We start from the raw sequence: 22282 nt of genomic DNA on the forward strand, positions 1-22282 counted from the left end.
GTGCATCCACGAACGCTGCTTGAGGATCCCTTGTCCTTGCTCCGAAGACCGGAACCTTGTTATTGTGTCGAGACGCCATCAGGTCTACATCTGGTAGACCCCACTGTTCCACAAGGAGTTGATTGAAAGATCTACGGATGAAGGCTCCACTCTCCGGCGTGTACGTCCTGACGACTGAGGAAATCCGCTTTCCAGTTTAGGACCCCCGGTATGAACACTGCCGATATGGCTGGCAGATGGCGTTCCGCCCAACAAAGAATCTTTGACACTTCCATCAGTGCTTTGCGGCTTCGGGTACCGCCTTGATGATTTATGTACGCCACCATGGTGGCTTTGTCTGACTGTACCTGAACAGGCCTGTTCTGTACTAGAGGCAGGGCCAGTGTCAACGCATTGAGCACTGCCCGCAATTCCAGAATGTCCACCGACCCTGAAGAGAGTGTTGCTTCAACACCACTCCCCAACCCCGCAGACTGGCATCCGTTGACAGAAGGACCCAGTTGGAGATCCAGAATGGACGACCCCTGCTCAGTTGATGGTCCTGCAGCCACCAAGTCAGTGACAGACGGACCTCCGGAGTCAAGGATATCATGTGAGACCTGATCTGGTGAGGCAGGCCGCCAACTCGGAGAGAATTAACCTCTGCAGAGGGCGGGAATGAAATTGAGCGTACTCCACCATGTCGAAAGCCGACACCATGAGGCCTAGTACTTGCATCGCCAAGTGAATTGACACACATGGGCGCGAGAGGAAGCATCTTATCTTGTCCTGAAGCTTCAAAACCTTCTCCGGAGACAAAAACAACCACTGGTTGTGGGTCTCCAATAGTGCTCCCAGGTGCACCATGCTCTGAGCAGGAACCAGGGAAGACTTCTTCCAGTTGATGAGCCACCCGTGGGCTTACAGGAATTGGACCGTCAGTTCCAGGTGACAAAGGAGAACCTCTGGGGAGTTCGCCAGGATGAACAAGTTGTCGAGATACGGCAGGATCCTGATGGCGGAGTAGGGCCGTCATGACCTACATGACCTTGGTAAAAACTCGAGGTGCTGAGGTCAGACCAAAAGGCAAGGCCTGGAATTGAAAATGTAGGTTGCCAATAGCAAACTGCAGGTATTGCTGATGCGACACTGCAATAGGTATATGCAGGTAAGCATCCTGTATATCCATGGATACCATGTAGTCCTTGGGTTCCAGGGCCAGAACAATAGAGCGAAGAGTTTCCATACAGAATTTGGAAACTTTCACAAATTTGTTCAGAGACTTGAGGTTGAGAATGGGCCTAGAAGATCCATTCAGTTTCGGGACTAGGAACAGCGTTGAATAGTACCCCCTGCCTCTCTGAGCCAGAGGCACCGGCACTACCACCAGAGGCGTAACTAGCATGGGGCGAGCAGGGTGCGTGCCCTGGGCGCCGTGGCAACCCCAGCATAGGGCAGCACCTGCATGGCCCACTCGCCCCATGCGCCCACTGCCGCCAGAGCTCTGCAATCCACCGTTGCGCTGCTGCTGCTGGCCTCTTCCTGCTAGTAGCGTGACCGCGATGTGTCACGCGCCCCTGTTTGGACAGCCTGCTGTTACCTGCCGCCTCAGCCCGCCGGAAGGGGAGGGGGGTGAAAGTCGCGCTCTCCCTGCCGGCAGCAGCTCCCACTCCGCACACACTGGCTGCAGCTCCCACTACCGCCCGCACTGCGGCTTCATGCCTCCCGCAAACACAAACACTGCAGCTTCACCCCTATCTGGCAGCCAGGAGCAAGCCGGACCCGGCAGGTAAGGGGGGAAGGAATGCCTGTTTACCGGCAATGGGGAAAGCTCCTGCTTATTAAAGTCTGCTGCAGTCAATAGAGGTGCATGTCTCTTTATCTGCCATCTCACCCTGCCAGTGTCACCTGCTGCCCCCAGATCTTCCCTCACCCCCTGCCAGTGTCACCCGCTGCCCTCACGCTCTGCCAGTGTCACCCGCTGCCCTCACACCCTGCCAGTGTCACCCGCTGCCCTCACCCCCTGCCAGTGTCACCTGTTGCCCTCACGCCCTGCCAGTGTCACCCACAGCCCCCAGATCTACCCTCACCCCATGCCAGTGTCACCCACTGCCCTCACTCCCTGCCAGTGTCACCCGCTGCCCTCACCCCCTGCCAGTGTCACCTGTTGCCCTCACGCCCTGCCAGTGTCAACCATAGCCCCAGATCTAACCTCACCCCATGCCAGTGTCACCCACTGCCCTCACCCCCTGCCAGTGTCACCCGCTGCCCTCACCCCCTGCCAGTGTCACCCGCTGCCCTCACCCCGCCAGTGTCACCTGTTGCCCTCATGCCCTTCCAGTGTCACCCACAGCCCCCAGATCTGCCCTCACCCCATGTCCCTAGATCCTCCCTCACCCTGTACCTAGATCTGCCATCACCTCCTATTCCCAGATCTTCCCTCACCCCCTGCTCATAAATTTGTCCTTTCCCCATGCCAGTGTCACCCCTGTACCTAGATCTGCCATCACCCCCTGATAGGGTCACCTCCGTACACTGATCTGCTTTCAACCCCTGCCAATGTCACCCCTGCACCTATATCTGACCTCATATGCTGCCAGTGTCGCCCCCTGCACCCAGAGATCTACCCTAACCCCCGCCGGAATGCCAGTGTCGCCCCCTGCACCCAGAGATCTACCCTAACCCCCGCCGGAATCACCCCTCTGTACCCAGGGATCTGCCATCTGAGGGACACGGAGATGCTGTGAGACACAAGACAGGAGGCAGGAGTGAGGGGGCAGGAGGCAGGAGTGAGCGGGCAGGATGTAGGAGTGAGGGGGCATGATGCAGGAGTGAGGGGGCATGATGCAGGAGTGTGGGGGCAGGAGGCAGGAGTGAGGGGGCAGGAGGTAGGAGTGAGGGGGGCAGGAGGCAGGAGTGATGGGGCAGGAGGCAGGAGTGAGGGGGCAGGAGGCAGGAGTGACGGGGCATGATGCAGGAGTGACGGGGGCAGGATGCAGGAGTGAGGGGGCAGGAGGCTGGAGTGACGGGGCATGATGCAGGAGTGACGGGGGCAGGATGCAGGAGTGAGGGGGCAGGAGTGATGGGGCAGGAGGCAGGAGTGAGGGGGCAGGAGGCAGGAGTGACGGGGCATGATGCAGGAGTGACGGGGGCAGAATGCAGGAGTGAGGGGGCAGGAGGCAGGAGTGATGGGGCAGGAGGCAGGAGTGAGGGGGCAGGAGGCAGGAGTGACGGGGCATGATGCAGGAGTGACGGGGGCAGGATGCAGGAGTGAGGGGGCAGGAGGCTGGAGTGACGGGGCATGATGCAGGAGTGAGGAGGCAGGAGTGACGGGGCATGATGCAGGAGTGACGGGGCAGGATGCAGGAGTGAGGAGGCAGGAGTGACGGGGCAGGATGCCGGAGTGAGGTGGCAGGAGTGATGAGGCATGATGCAGGAGTGAGGGGGCAGGAGGCAGGAGTGAGGGGGCAGGAGTGATGGGTAAACGATACTAATGTTTACCGTGGCAGTAACAGCGGGCAGTGGGGAGGACTGCGCACATCGGGATCCTGCAGCGGGAGAGAAGATCCCTCTTCGGAGCGCAGCAGACCACACTGAAAAGGGTGCATCCCCGGTGCGGTGCTCTGCATCCCGGGTGGCGCCGAAGACGTGGAGTGTCGGAGGTGGTAGAAGCGCCGCAGCTTGGGTGAGAAACCGCTGCAACCCTTCTGCTGCTAAACTCTGCAATTAGTCAATTAAGGGGGTAGGCTCCCCTTACCACAGTGCCCCGTAGGATTAGTTAATTAAGGGGGTAGGATCCCCTCATACCATGTGCTATAACGTGAATTTCGGCTCATACTGTGTGGGGTAATGTGAGTTTCGGCTCATGCCGTGTGCTATAATGTGAATTTCGGCTCATACCGTGGAGGGGAGTATAAGGGGTCCTACTACAGTGAAGGTCACGCCCCTTTTGAGTGATCATGCCCCCTTTTCCGGAGCGTACCTTCACTTTTTCATTCTCCCTTCAAAAATTCCACTTCCACCACTGCACCTACATCTATACATACACACCCAGACATCTTTATATACAGTGACATCGGTGGTGTGTGCACATACTTTCCTTTTGTATATATATATATTTATTTATTTTTTTTGGGGGGGGGGGGTGCCATTATTGATCTTGCCCTGGCCTCCAAAAACCCTAGTTACGCCTCTGACTACCACTCCCATATTCAGGAGGGATTGTACCACCAGATGGAGAGTTTTACTTTTACCGACCCGAAGGGATGTTTGTTGAGCAAAACTGGCGAGGGGGACGTTTCATGAAAGAGATGGCCTATACGTGAGTGACGACTTCCCTTACCCAGGTGTCCGAAGTGGTCTGTAATCATACCTGAGCAAACAGTAGAAGTCAGCCTCCCACCCTGGGATCCCCCAGAGTCATGCGGCAGGCTTCTCTGTTTTGGCAGCAGGCTGACATTTAGGTTTGGGCTTAGTGGATTTGGAAGTGCAAGCCTGTTTCTGGTACGCCTGACCCTTTGCTTTACCTGGAGGTCGAAAGGAATGAAAGGAAGTACTCTTAGCCCTTTGGGCTAAGCCAGCGACAATCTTGTTGGGACCTTCCCCAAAAATAAAGGTTTCCCTTAAAAGGGATTACCTCCAAGGTCTTTTTTGAGTCCAGATCTACTGACCGGGACCGCAACCAGAGGATCTGTCGAGCCAGAATAGACATGGTAGACGCCTTAGCTGCTAGGTTACCTGCATCCGATGCCGCCTCTTGAATATAATGAGAGGCTGTAACAATGTACGAAAGACACTGTTTTGCATTATCAGGAAAATTTTATGGTAGTTCCGCCTCAACTTCCTGAACCCAGGCCTCTATAGCTTTAGCAGCCCAAGAGGCCGCAATAGTAGGCCTATGCACAGCTCCAGACAGAGTGTGAATGGACTTCAAACAACCCTCGACACGCTTATCCGTCGGTACCTTCAGCGAGGTGATGGTAGTGACAGGCAGAGCAGAGGACACCACCAGACGTGTGACCTGTGAGTCCAACGGTGGTGGCGTTTCCCAATTTTTGCTTAACTGTGCAGCGAGGGGGTAGCGAGCTAGCATCTTCTTAGACAGAGGGAATTTCTTTCCTGGATATTCCCAGGATTCCTGACGTATGTCAACTAAATGGTCAGAATGTGGTAAAACTAACTTAGTAACCTTCTGACGCTTGAACTTATGTGGTTTCTTATAGGGAGCCGGTGGTTGTTCGTCGTCATCAATTTGAAGAAACAGCCTTATAGCCTCTAAGAGATCAGGAATATCCACTTGGGTCAGGGATTCCCCATCAGAAGCATCTGCATCAGTGTCTGAGGGATCAGTATATGCGCCATCTTCATGTGAGGACGTAATGGCCCGCTTAGATGACCCCTTGGTCTTAGGCGGGCGAGGGTTAGGATTTTGCTTGGCCAAAGACTGATTTAATTGCTGTAACTGAGAGGACAGAGTATCTGCCCATGGTGGATTAACAGCAGGGACAATATGTGGCTGTAATGGCACAGGAGGTCCCATAGGGGGCGCAAGTCTAGTTACCAGCGTAGTCCGTAAATTAGAAAATGTAGCCCACGGCGGGTCAGTAGTTGTCCCCGTTGTAGTAGATTGACAGAGGGGAACAAAGCCCCCAGCACCTGAACCCTCAGCTGCAATATTTTCCTTTAGAGACATCCATGGCATGAGCACTGCAGGACGCAGAGTCAGCCACAGAACCCTCACCCTGTTGAGCTGACATTATAAGAAAGCTTTACCTTAGGGTGGAAAAGTACAATATAAGCAAAGTACCTAACAAAAATCCCCCCCGATAGTGTGACTACAGGCAGAGCACACACAGAGGATTTAAGAGGTATATGGTGACTGTAATACACAGAGAAAATACCAAAAGAGTATATCCTGTGATAACTACTATATTATATGAAAACCCTGACGCACAGAGCCCCCCTCAGGGTACAGAATATAGGGATAGCAGTAGATGTGAGATACACGGAATGGAAATCACACAGCAGCTATTGGCACACACACAGTCACATGTACAATGCAGAAATGATCACAAATAACAATAAAACTGCACTGGAATAGCAATACTGTAGTAACTGCACTACACAAGTAAAGTTAATTAGGTATATAGATATATATCAATGCACAGTAAAGACTGGATGTATATCACAGAGTACTTGTACTAAATATTCCTGACAAAGGTGGTCATTCCGAGTTGTTCGCTCGCTAGCTGCTTTTAGCAGTATTGCAAACGCTAGGCCGCCTCCCTCTGGGAGTGTATCTTAGCTTAGCAGAATAGCGAACGAAAGAGTAGCAGAATTGCTACTAAATAATTTCTTGCAGTTTCTGAGTAGCTCCAGACCTACTCACAGATTGCGATCAGCTCGGTCCGTTTAGTTCCTGGTTTGACGTCACAAACACGCCCTGCGTTCGGCCAGCCACTCCTCCCTTTCTCCAGACACTCCCGCGTTTTTCCCTGACACGTCTGCGTTTTTTAGCACACTCCCGGATAACGCTCAGTTTCCACCCAGAAACGCCCCTTTCCTGTCAATCACTCACCGATCACTAGTGCGACTGAAAAGCGCCGCACAGACAACAGCAAAACTGCTAAGTTTTTTGTTAAATAACTAAGCGCATGCGCGCTGCATACTATGCGCATGCGCATTTAGCAACAAATCGCAGCATAGCGAAAATCAGCAACGAGCGAACAACTCGGAATGACCACCAAAGTGCACTTGTTCTTAACTAACACTGTCTAAAGACATGTAGCATACCTCCCAACTTCTGCCCGTCTGAAATCGGGACATGCCGCGCCGCAGGCGCTACCGCTGCTAAAAAGGGGCGGATCTACAAGCAAAAGGGTGGAGTCTCGCAGCAAGGGCGTGGCCTATTGCCGCGACCCTCGTTTTCGTCATTTTGGGGGCGTTCCAGCGCTCCATGCGCTGCTGGACAGCCACCGGCTCCCCTCCTTGCGCTATTCAGTGTGATCACCGGCTGCTTTGCAAAGCAGAGCAGCGGTGATCACAGGATCTCCCAACTGCCCCCCTGCCCGCGGGACACTGCGACCCACGGGAGGGACAGCGGGACAGTGTCCAATTAGCAGGACTGTACCGCTGAAATCGGGACAGTTGGGAGTTATGATGTAGAATACTTAAGTGTCCTGTAAATGCACAGCGCTGATGATGCAGGCGGCTTTACAGAGGAGGTATTGCCCAGCAGTCCCAAAATCAGCGCAGCTGTGTGTAATGGCACCCAAACGCTGACAGGGAGTGAGGGAGAGAGAGAGATACAGCTCCAGGGCGGGAACGTTAGAAGTAAATGGCGCCCTGGGGCTGGGGGGGGGGCTACAGGTCAGAGTCAGATCCCCTTGCTGGACTTCACCAATGGGTACTGCGTATAGAAACGGATTATTACTGAAATCCAACCTGTGGCCTTGCCCTGGTGGTCTAGTGGGGTCCCTGCACGGCCACAGTGTCCACTCCAGCGCGCGCGATCTGCCTCCCAGAGACCACGCCGGATCGCGGTTTGCAGCGGGTCCCGCCTGGGGAACCCTCTTACAGCCTCCTTGCAGCGGCCATGCGACCCCGGAGAGCAGCGGCGGTGTGTGTGTGTCCTAAGTAAGAACCGGAGCCCTCCGCTGTAGTTACCGGGCAACCAGGGCGCAGGAGTATACAGCGCTGCTGGGAAGTGATGGAGCCGCAGCATGATGTGTCATAAGGACACATAGCACTTTTAAGTGCCTATGCTGCGGTTCTGAAGTCTTCTTTCTTCAACTGAAAGCTCTTTTTAGGGATGCCCAGCGCAGCCCTCCCTGTTGTCAGCCTGCACTGCAGGCACCAACTTACAAACTATGCTCCTGTGCACGGAGGCGGGGTTTTAGAGGAGGCGGCGCTAAGCATCCTGGGAACAGTCAAAGCTTTTAGCCTGTTGGTGCCTGTGGAACCCCAGCTGCAGAAATACATACTGCGAAGTGTAGCCCATAGGCTACAATGGACTACCACGATCAGAAGCATCGGTAGCTGCGGCGACAATATCGGGAATATTTTTGCATATTGATACATTGGGCAGTATCTATGGCAGGCATTCCCAACCACGGTCCTCAAGGCACACTAACAGTGCAGGTTTTAGTGATATCCAGGCTTCAGCACAGGTGACTTAATTAGTAGCTCAGTTATTTTGATTTAACCATCTGTGCTGCAGCCTGGATATCACTGAAACCTGCACTGTTAGTGTGCCTTGAGGACCGTGGTTGGGAAAGCCTGGTCTATGGGGATGCAGCTGCGACCAGCATAGGAGGGATATTGGAGATACAGTACCTCCAGCGATCCCTCCATCATACATTGTAGGGATGTATGGTATTTGGGTCTAGCCCCTGAAAACGGGTGGCCCTTAACGTTAGATACATGCAGCTCAAATTACTGGTGCAACTGATGTGCAGCGCAGCCACTATTACAGTATGTAAGATTCATAAGTGTGCTCAGTGCATCTTATGTCCAACGCCATACCTCCCAACATGACACTCTCCAGTAGGGACACAATGCTCTGCTCCTGGACTTCCCTCTTCATTTATGACTGCCATCACCTGTGCTGAAACACCTTTCTTATCCTTTAACCCAGGCATGTCCAAACTGCGGCCCTCCAGCTGTTGAGAAACTACACATCCCAGCATGCCCTGACACAGCTTTAGCATTCTCTGACAGCAAAACTGTGTCAGGGCATGCTGGGATATGTAGTTTCACAACAGCTGGAGGGCCGCAGTTTGGACATGCCTGCTTTAACCTGTTCAAAACAGGTGCCGGCAATCATACAGTAAGAGAAAAGTCCAGCAGCAGAGCATTGTGTCCCTCCTGGAGAGGTCATGTTGGGAGGTATGCAACGCTAAAGCACCTCCCTGTTTTACCTGTTGTAATTCAGCAAGTGTCTGCATGTTGCACTCCTCCAGCCGACTGAAATGCTGTGTGCGTATGGCGCCACCTAGTGGTAAAAGAACATTAATCTGTATTTAAAGTATTCAGAAAAAATGTAGTAAGTTAGCAGCAGATGTCCATGGCGCATAATGTAAGAAAAAGGCCACTGACAGTATAACACAGGCTGGAGCCATCAATGTATTTATGTCATCAACAGAAAAGCAACAGAAACAGTCTTTTGTAATATGAAAGGCGCAGTAGGACAGGACTGGTTTTATTTCTACAATTTAATGCGATTACACATTCCATCCAACATACCTAAAGTGGATAAGTTGCCCAAAGCAATTTCTGTAGCTTTATCCATTTATCTAGCACAGTCTTTGAAATGACAGACTTGATACAGTATATCTCCCCTTATAGACGGCTTCTGATTGGCTTGCCCTCTATGTAATGGGCGGGCTTACCTTTCTTCAGCTCATTTGGTGTCGAGTCGTCACGACGATTGTCTTTTCCGTCTGATGAGCATTTTCTTAGTTTAGTTTTAATCCTAAGGATTACTTTGAGTGCAGGTAAGAATTTGGGTAGAACACAGGACTTCTGAAACTTTTATTATTTTTTATTAAGGGAAACTTAAATGTTATATTACTTAAGGACGCCAGTTATTATATTACCCAGGGGCTCACAGACCAGGGGTGTCAGAATGGGTATTTTGCTGGTTATCTCTACATTTGGGGGAATGCTGAATAGCAGTGGCCTATTATAGTAAAGGAAAAAGAGGCTTAATTTATTTATTGCTAGGGCCAAACCACTGGTGCATTGTGGGATTTACAGCCACTGAACGTTCCTGGCAGCTTCACCTATCACCCGCTATGGGTTTGTGTTAGGAGGACGTTTGTTTTTGTTTTTGGCATTAGTTGGATAGTTAGATGGGAACACTTGGTAATCACTGCTGTAGGGGTCAATGATGTAAGGAAGAGGGTCTTTGTACTAAGCCGTGGAGAGAGATAAAGTACCAGCCAACCAGCTCCTAACTGTCATTTTTTTTCAAACCCAGCCTGTGACATGGCAGTTAGGAGCCGATTGGCCGGTACTTTATCTCCGTCTACTTTATCTCTCCAAGGCTTAGTACATAGACCCCTATGTCTGACTTCACTGAGGTTCAACGTAGATGGGAAAGTATGAGGAATGACTGTGCGGTCAGACATTGTTGCTCGCCGAGTTTGGAGATGTCTCCATGGAAGGGATGCCCTGACCACGGTGCCACATAAGGTAATTTTAGTGTGGTGGCCAAGTCTGGTTTGTGGGGGTGGAATTGCCATTCATCGCCCAATCATTCGTTCTGAGGATGCCAGTCTGTATCAGTCTGATGGGGGTGATGTTGGTCTGGGGTTGTTCATGTTTTGGTAGTCACTAGGTTACCATGATGGCACAAGTAATGGGCCTACCTCAAGGACTTGCCACAGTGGCAGGCTGTGGTTCTGTCAGATCCTTGCTGTTGGAGGGAAAGTACAGGATTGCTCTTCATTGGTCACAGGGGACATGAGAAGTGGTTATGGGGCACTTCTGCTAAGACGTGAGGTAAGCTGTTCTTCTGTTGAGAGGACATTTGGCAAGTCCTTGAGGTAGGTCCAATACTATGCCAGCTCAGGGTGAGGCATGTCCTTCATAGCCTGGGTTACACGTCTATCTGCAGCAGGTATACTACGTTATGCCGGCTGTAGGGATACAGGCGACCAGCATACCGGCGTAGGACGTGTGGCTGGAAGTTGATTAGTCAACGTAATTTCTCGTCCACCCAGGTTTCCAGATTTATTTTCTAATTAATAAAAAAATGTTAATGGGGAAGATTAATGGTGGTGTTACATTATAGAGCCCATCATCTGATGTGTTTTGTCTATCCTGTGTACACAGAATTTAGCCAGGTCAGGGTATAATATGAATAATGATTGTTTTACCCCAGTTTTTTCAGCTTGTCATAAACCCGTATATAAAATAATAAGATGAATACTGCTGACCTATGCGTGTAATCGCTAATAAGTTGCAAAGACAAGACCAATGGAGTCACACAGTCCGGGCGTTCCTGGTAAGCATTTGACACTGTACTACAGGTAAGCCTGTGACGCCGTACTAGACGTAAGCATGTCACGCCCAGTGGCGGAACTAGCGAGCGGTGAGCCCAGGTGCGACAAAATGCTTTGGGCCCCCCCCTCATCCCATCCAAGTCCACCCCCTCACCCCTGGAGAGGATCTGGTGAGAGGGACCTGCTCAGGGCCAGAGAAATGGATACCTAGCAACAGTGCCGTAACTAGACATCTTAGCGCTGTGTGCAAGAAACGGCATCGGAGCCCCACCCCTGCATGCAAAACAGGGGCAGTGCGCGCCGTAGGCGCATGCAAAAATGCATAGGGGCGTGGCTTCGTGGGGAAGGGGTGTGGCCACAAAATAATACCAATTCATAAAACGGTGCACAGTAGTCTCCATTGTTCAAATTACGCCGCACAGTAGCGCCACTACACCAGGTAGAGACCCTTTTTACACCTTACGGCGGACAGTGTCCCCTTTTTACACATTACGTCAGACAGCGTCCCCTTTTTACACATTACGGCAGACAGCGTCCCCTTTTTACAAATTACGGCAGACAGCGTCCCCTTTTTACACATAACGGCAGACAGGGTGCCCTTGTTACACATAGCGGCAGACAGCGTACACTTTTTACACATAACGGCAGATAGCGTGCCCTTGTTACACATTACGGCAGACAGCGTCCCCTTTTTACACATTACGGCAGACAGCGTCCCCTTTTTACACATTACGGCAGACAGCGTCCCCTTTTTACACATAACGGCAAACAGCGTGCCCTTGTTACACATAGCGGCAGACAGCGTGCACTTTTTACAATAACGGCAGATAGCGTGCCTTTGTTACTCATTACGGCAGACAGCGTCCCCTTTTTACACATTACGGCAGACAGCGCCCCCTTTTTACACATAACGGCAGACAGCGTGCCCTTGTTACACATAGCGGCAGACAGCGTGCACTTTTTACACATAACGGCAGACAGCGTGCCCTTGTTACACAGTACGGCAGACAGCAAGCACTTTTTACACATTACGGCAGACAGAGTGCACTTTTTACACATAACTGCAGACAGCGTCCCCTTGTTACACATAACGGCAGACAGCGTGCCCTTGTTACACATAGTGGCAGACAGCATGCCCTTTTTACACATTACGGCAGACAGCATGCCCTTTTTACACATTACGGCAGACAGCGTGCCCTCGTTACACATTACGGCAGACAGCGTGCCCTTTTTACACATTACGACAGACAGCGTGCCCTTTTTACACATTACGGCAGACAGCGTCTACTTTTTACACATAACGGCAGACAGCGTGCCCTTGTTACACATAGCGGCAGAAAGCATGCACTTTTTACACATAACAGCAGATAGCGTGCCCTTGTTACTCATTACGGCAGACAGCGCGCCCTTTTTACACATTACGGCAGACAGCGTCCCCTTTTTACACATAACGGCAGACAGCGTGCACTTTTTACACATTACGGCAGACAGCGTGCCCTTGTTACACATTACGGCAGACAGCGTGCCCTTTTTACACATTACGGCAGAGTGCACTTTTTACACATAACTGCAGACAGCGTCCCCTTGTTACACATAACGGCAGACAGCGTGCCCTTGTTACACATAGCGGCAGAAATCATGCCCTTTTTACACATTACGGCAGACAGCGTGCCCTTTTTACACATTACGGCAGACAGCGTGCCCTTGTTACACATTACGGCAGACAGCGTGCCCTTTTTACACATTAAGGCAGACAACATGCCCTTTTTACACATTACGGCAGACAACGTGCCCTTTTTACACATAACGGCAGACAACATGCCCTTTTTACACATAACGGCAGACAGCAAGCACTTTTTACACATAACGGCAGATAGCGTGCCCTTGTTACTCATTACGGCAGACAGCGTCCCCTTTTTACACATTACGGCAGACAGCGTCCCCTTTTTACACATAACGGCAGACAGCGTGCCCTTGTTATACATAGCGGCAGACAGCGTGCACTTTTTACACATTACGGCAGACAGCGTGCCCTTGTTACACATTACGGCAGACAGCGTGCCCTTTTTACACATTACGGCAGACAGAGTGCACTTTTTGCACATAACTGCAGACAGCGTCCCCTTGTTACACATAACGGCAGACAGCGTGCCCTTGTTACACATAGCGGCAGACAGCGTGCCCTTTTTACACATTACGGCAGACAGTGTGCCCTTTTTACACATTACGGCAGACAGCGTGCCCTTTTTACACATTACGGCAGACAGCGTGCCCTTTTTAAACATTACGCAGACAGCGTGCCCTTTTTACACATTACGGCAGACAGCGTCCCCTTTTTACACATTACGGCAGACAGCGTCCCCTTTTTACACATTACGGCAGACAGCGTGCCCTTTTTACACATTACGGCAGACAGCGTGCACTTTTTACACATTACGGCAGACAGCGTGCCCTTGTTACACATTACGGCAGACAGCGTGCCCTTTTTACACATTACGGCAGAGTGCACTTTTTACACATAACTGCAGACAGCGTCCCCTTGTTACACATAACGGCAGACAGCGTGCCCTTGTTACACATAGCGGCAGAAATCATGCCCTTTTTACACATTACGGCAGACAGCGTGCCCTTTTTACACATTACGGCAGACAGCGTGCCCTTTTTACACATTAAGGCAGACAACATGCCCTTTTTACACATTACGGCAGACAACGTGCCCTTTTTACACATAACGGCAGACAGCGTGCCCTTGTTACACATAGCGGCAGACAGCAAGCACTTTTTACACATAACGGCAGATAGCGTGCCCTTGTTACTCATTACGGCAGACAGCGTCCCCTTTTTACACATTACGGCAGACAGCGTCCCCTTTTTACACATAACGGCAGACAGCGTGCCCTTGTTATACATAGCGGCAGACAGCGTGCACTTTTTACACATTACGGCAGACAGCGTGCCCTTGTTACACATTACGGCAGACAGCGTGCCCTTTTTACACATTACGGCAGACAGAGTGCACTTTTTGCACATAACTGCAGACAGCGTCCCCTTGTTACACATAACGGCAGACAGCGTGCCCTTGTTACACATAGCGGCAGACAGCGTGCCCTTTTTACACATTACGGCAGACAGCGTGCCCTTTTTACACATTACGGCAGACAGCGTGCCCTTTTTACACATTACGGCAGACAGCGTGCCCTTTTTACACATTACGCAGACAGCGTGCCCTTTTTACACATTACGGCAGACAGCGTCCCCTTTTTACACATTACGGCAGACAGCGTGCCCTTTTTACACATTACGGCAGACAGCGTGCCCTTTTTACACATTAAAGAGGGCACGCTGTCTTCCGTAATGTGTAAAAAGGGCACGCTGTCTGCCGTACACATTACGGCAGACAGGGTTCCCTTTTCACACATTACGGCTGTCAGATTCCCCCTTTTTAAACATTATGGCAGACAGTCCCCCTTTTTGCACAGAAATAAATAAATAAATATACTTACTTTCTCCGCTGGCTCAGGCTCCTCGGTGCAGCTTCTCCAGAGACCCCGGGTAGGAGAGAAGGAGGAGGAGGGAGCCGCAGCAGCGCAGTGTTATTGGTGGAGGCGCTGCTGCTGCTCTCCCAGTCCTTCACCATAGGCTGTTCTCCGCCACTGTGAATGCTGTGATGCGCTTCACAGCGGCGGAAGACAGCCTATAGTGAAGCAGAGGGACAGCAGCGCCTCCACCAGTAACAAATCGCTGCTGCGGCTCCCTCCTCCACCTCCCTCCTCCTCCTTCCCCCCGTGTCCGCTGCGCTCCTCTCCTCTCCGGGCGGCTGTGTGCTGCGGGCAGCGGTTGCCCGCAGCACACAGCGGCATGTAATGAGTTAGTTTGACTCATTACATGCTTTGGGCCCCTGGACAGTGGTGGGCCCCAGTGCAACGCACTGGTTGCACTGGCGGTAGTTCCGCCTCTGGTCACGCCGTACTACAGGTAAGCATGTCACACCGTACTACAGGTAAGCGCGAGATGCCGCACTACAGGTAAGCATGTGACGACGCACTACAGGCAAGCGTGTCACGCCGTATTACAGGTAAGCCTGTGATGCCGTATTACAGGTAAGCGCATGACGCCATACTTTAGGTAAGCCTGTGACACGGTACTACAGGTAAGCCTGTGACGCAGCTCAGCGTATGACGACGTACTACAGGTAACTGTGTGATGCCACTCTACAGGTGAATGTGTGACACCACACTACATGTAAGCGTGTAACCCGGGAAAAACAGATATGCCTGTGACGCGGTACTACAGGTAACCCTGTGACTCCATACTACAGGTAAGCCTGTGATGCAGTACTATAGGTAAGAGTGTGATGCCGCACAACAGGTAAGCCTGTGACGACTCACTGCGGGTACACCTGTGAAGCCGCACTACAGGTAAGTGTGTGCTGCCGTACTACAGATAAGTGTGTGACACCGCACTACAATTAAGCGTATCACGCCGTAGAACAGGTAAGCCTGTGATGCTGTACTTTAGGTTAGGCTGTAATGCCGTACTACAGGTAAGCATGTGACGCCGTACTATAGGTAAGTCTGTAGCACAGTACTACGGGTAAGCCTGTGATGCCACACAACGGGTATGCCTGTTACGCCGTACTATAGGTGAGCATATCACGCTGTATTATAGGTAAGCATGTGACAACATACTAGAGGTAAGTGCGTGATACCGTGCTATAGGTTAGCATGTGATGCCGTACTAAAGGTAGGCGTGTGATACTGTACTGTAGGTAAGCCTGTGACACCGTTCTACAGGTAAGCGTGAGATGCCGTACTACAGATAAGTGTGTGACACCGCACTAAGTTAAGCATATCACGCCATACTACAGGTAAGCCTGTGATGCTGTACTACAGGTAAGTGTGTGACGCCGCACTATAGGTAAGCGTGTCACGCCGTATTACAGGTAAGCCTGTGATGCCATACTTTAGGTTAGCCTGTGATGCTGTATTACAGGTAATTTTGTGACGCGGTACTACATTTAAGCCTAAGACGCCGTACTACAAGTAAGCCTGTGATGCCGTATTTTAGGTAAGCATATGACAACGTACTACAGATAAGCATGTGACGCTGGACTGTAGGTAAGTGTGTGACGCCGGACTACAGGTAAGCGTGAGATGCAGCACTACAGGAGAGCCTGTGACGACGCACTACGGTTACATCTGTGAAGCCGCACTCCAGGTAAGTGTGTGACACCGCACTACAGTTAAGCGTATCACGCCGTACTACAGGTAAGTCTGTAACGCAGTACTACAGGTAAGCGTGCCACGCCGTATTACAGGTAAACCTGTGATGCCATACTACAGGTAAGCCTGTGATGACGTACTATGGGGGTCATTCCGAGTTGATCGCTCGCTATCTAGTTTTAGCAGCCGTACAAACGCTATGCCGCCGCCCACTGGGGAGTGTATTTTAGCTTAGCAGAAGTGCGAACGCTTGTGCAGCCGAGCTCTGCAAAAACAGTTTGTGCAGTTTCTGAGTAGCTTTGACCTTAGTCAGCGCTTGCGATCACTTCAGCCTATTCGTGTCCGGATTTGACGTCATACACCTGCCCAGCGAACGCCCAGCCAGGCCTGCGTGTTTTCAGACACGCCTGCGTTTCTGCAAACACTCCCTGAAAACGGTCAGTTGACACCCAGAAACGTCCCCTTCCTGTCAATCTTCTTGCGGCCGTCAGTGTGACTGAATACTGTGCTAGAATCTGTGCAAAACAACAAATACCTTTGTACCTGTACGTCGCGCGTGTGCATTGCGGTGCATACACATGCACAGAAATGCCAATTTTTAGCCTGATCACTGCGCTGCGAATAATGGCAGCTAGCGATCAACTCGGAATGATCCCCTATGGGTACACCTGTGAAGCCGCACTACAGGTAAGTGTGTGAAGCCGTACTACAGATAAGTGTGTGACACCGCACTACAGTTAAGCGTATCACGCCGTACTAGAGGTAAGCCTGTGATGCCATACTACAGGTAAGCCATACTTGCCTACTCTCCCGGAATGGCCGGGAGGCTCCCGAAAATCGGGTGGCGCTCCCGGCCCCCCGGAAGAAAAGGCAAGCCTCCCGGACGAGTGCCCACCACCCGCAACCCACCCGCATCACCTGCATAACCCCCGGCGGCGCAGTTCAAAGTGCGCGGTCCGGGAGTCAGATGATGCGATTCGCGTCATCCTGCCCCCCCCCCACCCCCCGCCTTGCAATGTCAATATTAACGGCATTGCTAGACAGGGGGTGGGGCCACGATGACGTGATCGTGCAGCCACGCCCCCAACCCCGCCCCTAAGCGTCATCAAGACGCATCTCCACACCCCCACTGCTCCGACCTGGCTGCCTCCTCCCGGAGGGGGCAGCCAGATTGTCGGTAAGTATGAGGTAAGCATGTGACGCAGCTCAGCGTGTGCGCCTACTAAAGATAAACCTGTGATGCCGTACTTTAGGTAAGCATAGGACAACGTACTACAGGTAAGCATGTGACGCTGTACTGTAGGTAAGTGTGTGACGCCGCACTACAGGTAAGCGTGTCACGCCGTACTATAGGTAAGCCTGTAATGCAGTACTACGGGTAAGCCTGTGACGCCGCACAACGGGTATGCCTGTGATGCCGCACTATGGGGTTCATTCCGAGTTGATCGCTCGCTAGCAGTTTTTAGCAGTCGTGCAAACGCTAAGCTGCCGCCCTCTGGGAGTGTATTTTAGCTTAGCAGAAGTGCGAACGAAAGGATCGCAGAGCGACTACCAAAAAAAATTGTGCAGTTTCACAGCAGCTCCAGACCTACTCCTAGCTAGCGATCACTTCAGACTGTTCAGTTCCGGATTTGACATCACAAACACACCCTGCGTTCGCCCAGCCACGCCTGCGTTTTTCCTGGCACGCCTGCGTTTTTTCGAACACTCCCTGAAAACGGTCAGTTGACACCCAGAAACGCCCACTTCATGTCACTCTGCGGCTAGCAGTGCGACTGGAAAGCTTCGCTAGACCCTGTGCAAAAATACATCGGCCGTTGTGAAAGTACGTTGCGCGTGTGCATTGCGCCGCATACGCATAAGTGCCAGTTTTTTGCTTCATCACTGCGCAGCGAACATTTTCAGCTAGCGATTAACTCGGAATGACTCCCTATAGGTGAGCATATCACGCTGTATTACAGGTAAGCGCGTGACAAAATACTAGAGGTAAGTGCATGATGCCGTGCTATAGGTTAGCATGTGATGCTGTACTACAGATAAGTCTGTGACACCGTACTACAGGTAAGCGTATCATGCCGTATTACAGATAAGCCTGTGACGCCGTACTACATGTAAGCCTGTGACGTAGCTCAGCGCATGACGCCGTACTACAGGTAAGCGTATGATGCCATACTACAGGTAAGTGTGTGACGCCGTACTACAGGTAAGCCTGTGACGTAGCTCAGTGCATGACCCCGTACTACAGGTAGGCGTATGATGCCGTACTACAGGTAAGCGTATGATGCCGTACTACAGGTAAGCCTGTGATGCGGCTCAGCACATGACGCCGTACTACAGGTAAGCGTGTGACGCCGCACTACAGTCAAGCGGGTGATGCCACACTGCAAGTAAGTATGTGATGCCGTAAGCGTGTGATGCCGTACTACAGATAAGTGTGTGACACCGCACTATAGGTAAGTGTATCATGCTGTATTACAGGTAAGCCTGTGACACAGCTCAGCGTGCGACTCCGTACTACAGGTAAGCCTGTGACGCAGTACTATAGGTGAGCATATCACGCTGTATTACAGGTAAGCGTGTGACAAAATACTAGAGATAAGTGCGTGATGCCGTGCTATAGGTTAGCATGTGATGCCGTACTACAGGTAAACGTGAGATGCCGCACTACAGGTAAGCGTGTGATACTGCACTACGGGTAAGCCTGTGATGATGCACTACAGGTAAGTGTGTGATGCCGTACTACAGATAAGTGTGTGACGCCGCACTACAGTTAAGCGTGTCACGTCGTAGTACAGGTAAGTCTGTGATGCGGTACTACAGGTAAGCCTAAGATGCCGTACTACTGGAAAGCCTGTGATGCCATAATTTAGGTAAGCGAGTGACACCCTACTACAGGTAAGCATATGACATCGTACTACAGGTAAACGTGAGATGCCGTACTATAGGTAAGCCTGTGAACGCAGTACTACGGGTATGCCTGAGACGCCGCACTACAGGTAAGTGTGTGATACTGTACTACAGGTAAACGTGTGACGCCGTACTATAGGCAAGTGCATCACGCCGTATTACAGGTAAGCATGTGACAACATACTAGAGGTAAACGCGTGATGCGGTGCTATAGGTTAGCATGTGATGCCATACTAGAGGTAAACATGTGACGCTGTACTGTAGGTAAGCCTGTGGCGCAGTACTACAGGTAAGCCTGTGACGCCATACTACAGGGAAGCCTGTGACGCCATACTACAGGGAAGCCTGTGACGCCATACCAGTGGCGGAACTAGCGAGCGGTGGGCACAGGTGCGACAAAATGCTTTGGGCCCCCCTCCACCCCCTCATCCCATCCAAGTCCACCCCCTCACCCCTGGAGAGGATCTGGTGAGGGGGACTTGCTCAGGGCCAGGGAAATGGATACCTAGCAACAGTGGCGTAACTAGACATTTTAGCGCTGTGTGCAAGAAACGGCATCGGAGTCCCCCACCTCTATGTAAAACAGGGGCAGTGCGCGCCGTAGGTGCGTGCAAAAAATATAGGGGCGTGGCTTCATGGGGAAGGGGTGTGGCCACAGAGTAATACCAATTCATATAACGGTGCACAGTAGTCTCCATTATTCAACTTACGCCGCACAGTAGCACCACTACACCAGGTAGAGCCCCTTTTACACCTTTACGGTGGACAAATTCCCCTTTTTACACATTACGGCAGACAGCGTCCACCTTTTACACATTACGGCAGACAGCGTCCCCTTTTTACACATTACCACAGACAGCGTCCCCTTTTTACACATTACGGCAGACAGAGTTCCCCTTTTTACACATTACGGCAGACAGCGTCCCCTTTTTACACATTACGGCAGACAGCGTCCCCTTTTTACACATTACGGCAGACAGCGCCCCCCTTTTTACACATTACGGCAGACAGCGTCCCCCTTTTTACACATTAAGGCAGACAGAATAGAAAGAAAGAAAGAAAGAAAGAAAGAAAGAAAGAAAGAAAGAAAGAAAGAAAGAAAGAAAGAAAGAAAGAATAGATTATAATTACTGTCTCCGCTGGCAGTCAGGCTCCTCGGTGCAGCAGCTTCTGGCAGATGATGATCCGATTCCCGGGCAGGGGAGAATGTAATTGGTGGAGGCGCTGCTGCAGCTGTCTCTCTCCTTCACCATAGGCTGCTCGCCACTGTGATGGCTGCCATATAGCGATGAGCCTTTGCTGGTGGCTGCCATATAGCGATGACCCTCTTGTGTTGGCTGCCATATAGCGATGACCCTCTGCTTGTGGCTACCATACAGCGATGACCCTTTGCTGGTGGCTACCATACAGCGATGACCCTCTTTTGGTGGCTGCCATATAGCAATGACCCTCTGCAGGTGGCTTCCATATAGTGAAGAACCTTTTATGGTGGGTAGTCTACAAAATCCAGAGAAGATGACTATTATATAGAGCAGAGCCCTTCTTGAATGTCTAATTATAACACATACTCTGCCTGCCATCACTGACCCTGTAACAAGAAACTAGAAGTGATCCAGGAGCCATGTTTGGCAGTGACATAAGAGGGGATTTAAGAACACTTTGATGGCACTAACTAAAGTTAATGACTGTCAGTAAATTAATTACAATCGGCTCTGCTTCCTGCAGCTGGGAAATACGTGGGAGGCAGAGGTTGGCTACAGCCCCCTGCGAGAGGCCAGGTGTCAGAGAGAGGCTATGTGGTGGCATGTACACACAGCGCTGTGTGGTCGGTCTGACAGGCTATGTGGCGCCATGTACACACAGCGCTGTCGCGCTGCTGTTCCCATAGCACTATGGGCGGAAGGTCCGGGCACGCCCTGTCTATCCTCCTCCTTCCCTCCCCCCACCCACCCACCGTGGCCGCTGCGCCACGCTCCTCTCCTCGGCGGACAGCTGTGTGCTGCGGGCGGCGGTGGCCCGCAGCACACAGCGGCATGTAATGAGTCAGTTTGACCCATTACATGCCGCGCTGCTTTGGGCCCCTTGACAGTGGCGGGCCCCAGTGCAAGGCACTGCTTGCACTGGCGGTAGTTCCGCCACTGCGCCATACTACAGGGAAACCTGTGACGCCGCACTACAGGTAAGCCTGTGACTACACACTACAAGTATGCCTGTGACGACGCACTACAGGTGAGCGTGTGACGCCCTACTACAGGTGAGAATGTGACAACATACTACAGGTATGCATGTGACGCTGCACTACAGGTAAGCCTGTGAAGCCGTACTACAGGTAAGCCTGTGATGCCGTACTACAGGTAAGCCTGTGATGCCGCACTACAGGCAAGAGTGTGACACCACACTACAGGTAAGCGTGTGACGACGCACTGCAGGTAAGCATTTGATGCTGTACTATAGGTAAGCAGGTGACGCCGTACTTTAGGTAAGCCTGTGATGCCATACTACAGGTAAGCCTATGACGCAGCTCAGTGTGACACCGTACCACAGGTAACCATGTCACGCTGCAATACAGGTAAGCGTGTGATACTGTACTACAGGTAAGTCTGTGTGACACCGTACTACAGGTAAGCCTGTGACGCCGTACTACAGATAAGCCTGTGACGCAGCTCAGCGTGTGACGCCGTACTACAGGTAACTGTGTGATGCCACTCTACAAGCCTGTGACACACTACAGGTAAGCATGTAACGCTCAGCTCAGCATATGACGCCGTACTACAGGTAAGTGTGTGACGCCGCACTACAGGTAAGCCTGTGATGCTGCAATAGTGGTAAGCTTGTGACGCAGCACTACAAGGAAGCCTGAGAAGCCACACTACAGGTAAGCCTGTGATGTCATACTACAAGTAAGCCTGTGACGCTGTACTACAGGTAAGCCTGTGACGCAGCTCAGTGCATGACGCCGTATACAGGTAAGCGTATAACGCCGTACTACAGGTAAGTGTGTGACGCTGCACTACAGGTAAGCGTGTGACGCCGCACTACGGGTAAGCGTGTCATGCCCCACTACAGGGAAGCCTTTGGAGCCGCACTACAGGTAAGCTCCGTGACGCCACACTACAGGTAAGCGTGTGACACCACACTACAGGTAAGTGTATCACGCCGTATTACAAG

The 22282-nt window shown here is 51.6% G+C and overlaps 1 long non-coding RNA gene across 1 annotated transcript in view; it reads right to left on the reverse strand.

The window, feature by feature from the left end:
• The window catches only part of LOC134945506 (uncharacterized), a 45525-nt gene extending 24918 nt beyond the window's left edge, over nt 1-20607 (reverse strand). Inside the window, exons 1-2 of the long non-coding RNA XR_010182123.1 lie at nt 20246-20607; nt 8898-8971 (exon numbers count right to left, since the gene is read on the reverse strand). This is a non-coding gene — a long non-coding RNA (uncharacterized LOC134945506). The remainder of the gene's footprint in view (nt 1-8897; nt 8972-20245) is intronic.
• Between the last annotated feature and the right edge of the window lie 1675 nt (nt 20608-22282).

This window comes from Pseudophryne corroboree, chromosome 7 (assembly GCF_028390025.1).
Source record: "Pseudophryne corroboree isolate aPseCor3 chromosome 7, aPseCor3.hap2, whole genome shotgun sequence".
Classification (NCBI taxonomy): Eukaryota; Metazoa; Chordata; class Amphibia; order Anura; family Myobatrachidae; genus Pseudophryne; species Pseudophryne corroboree.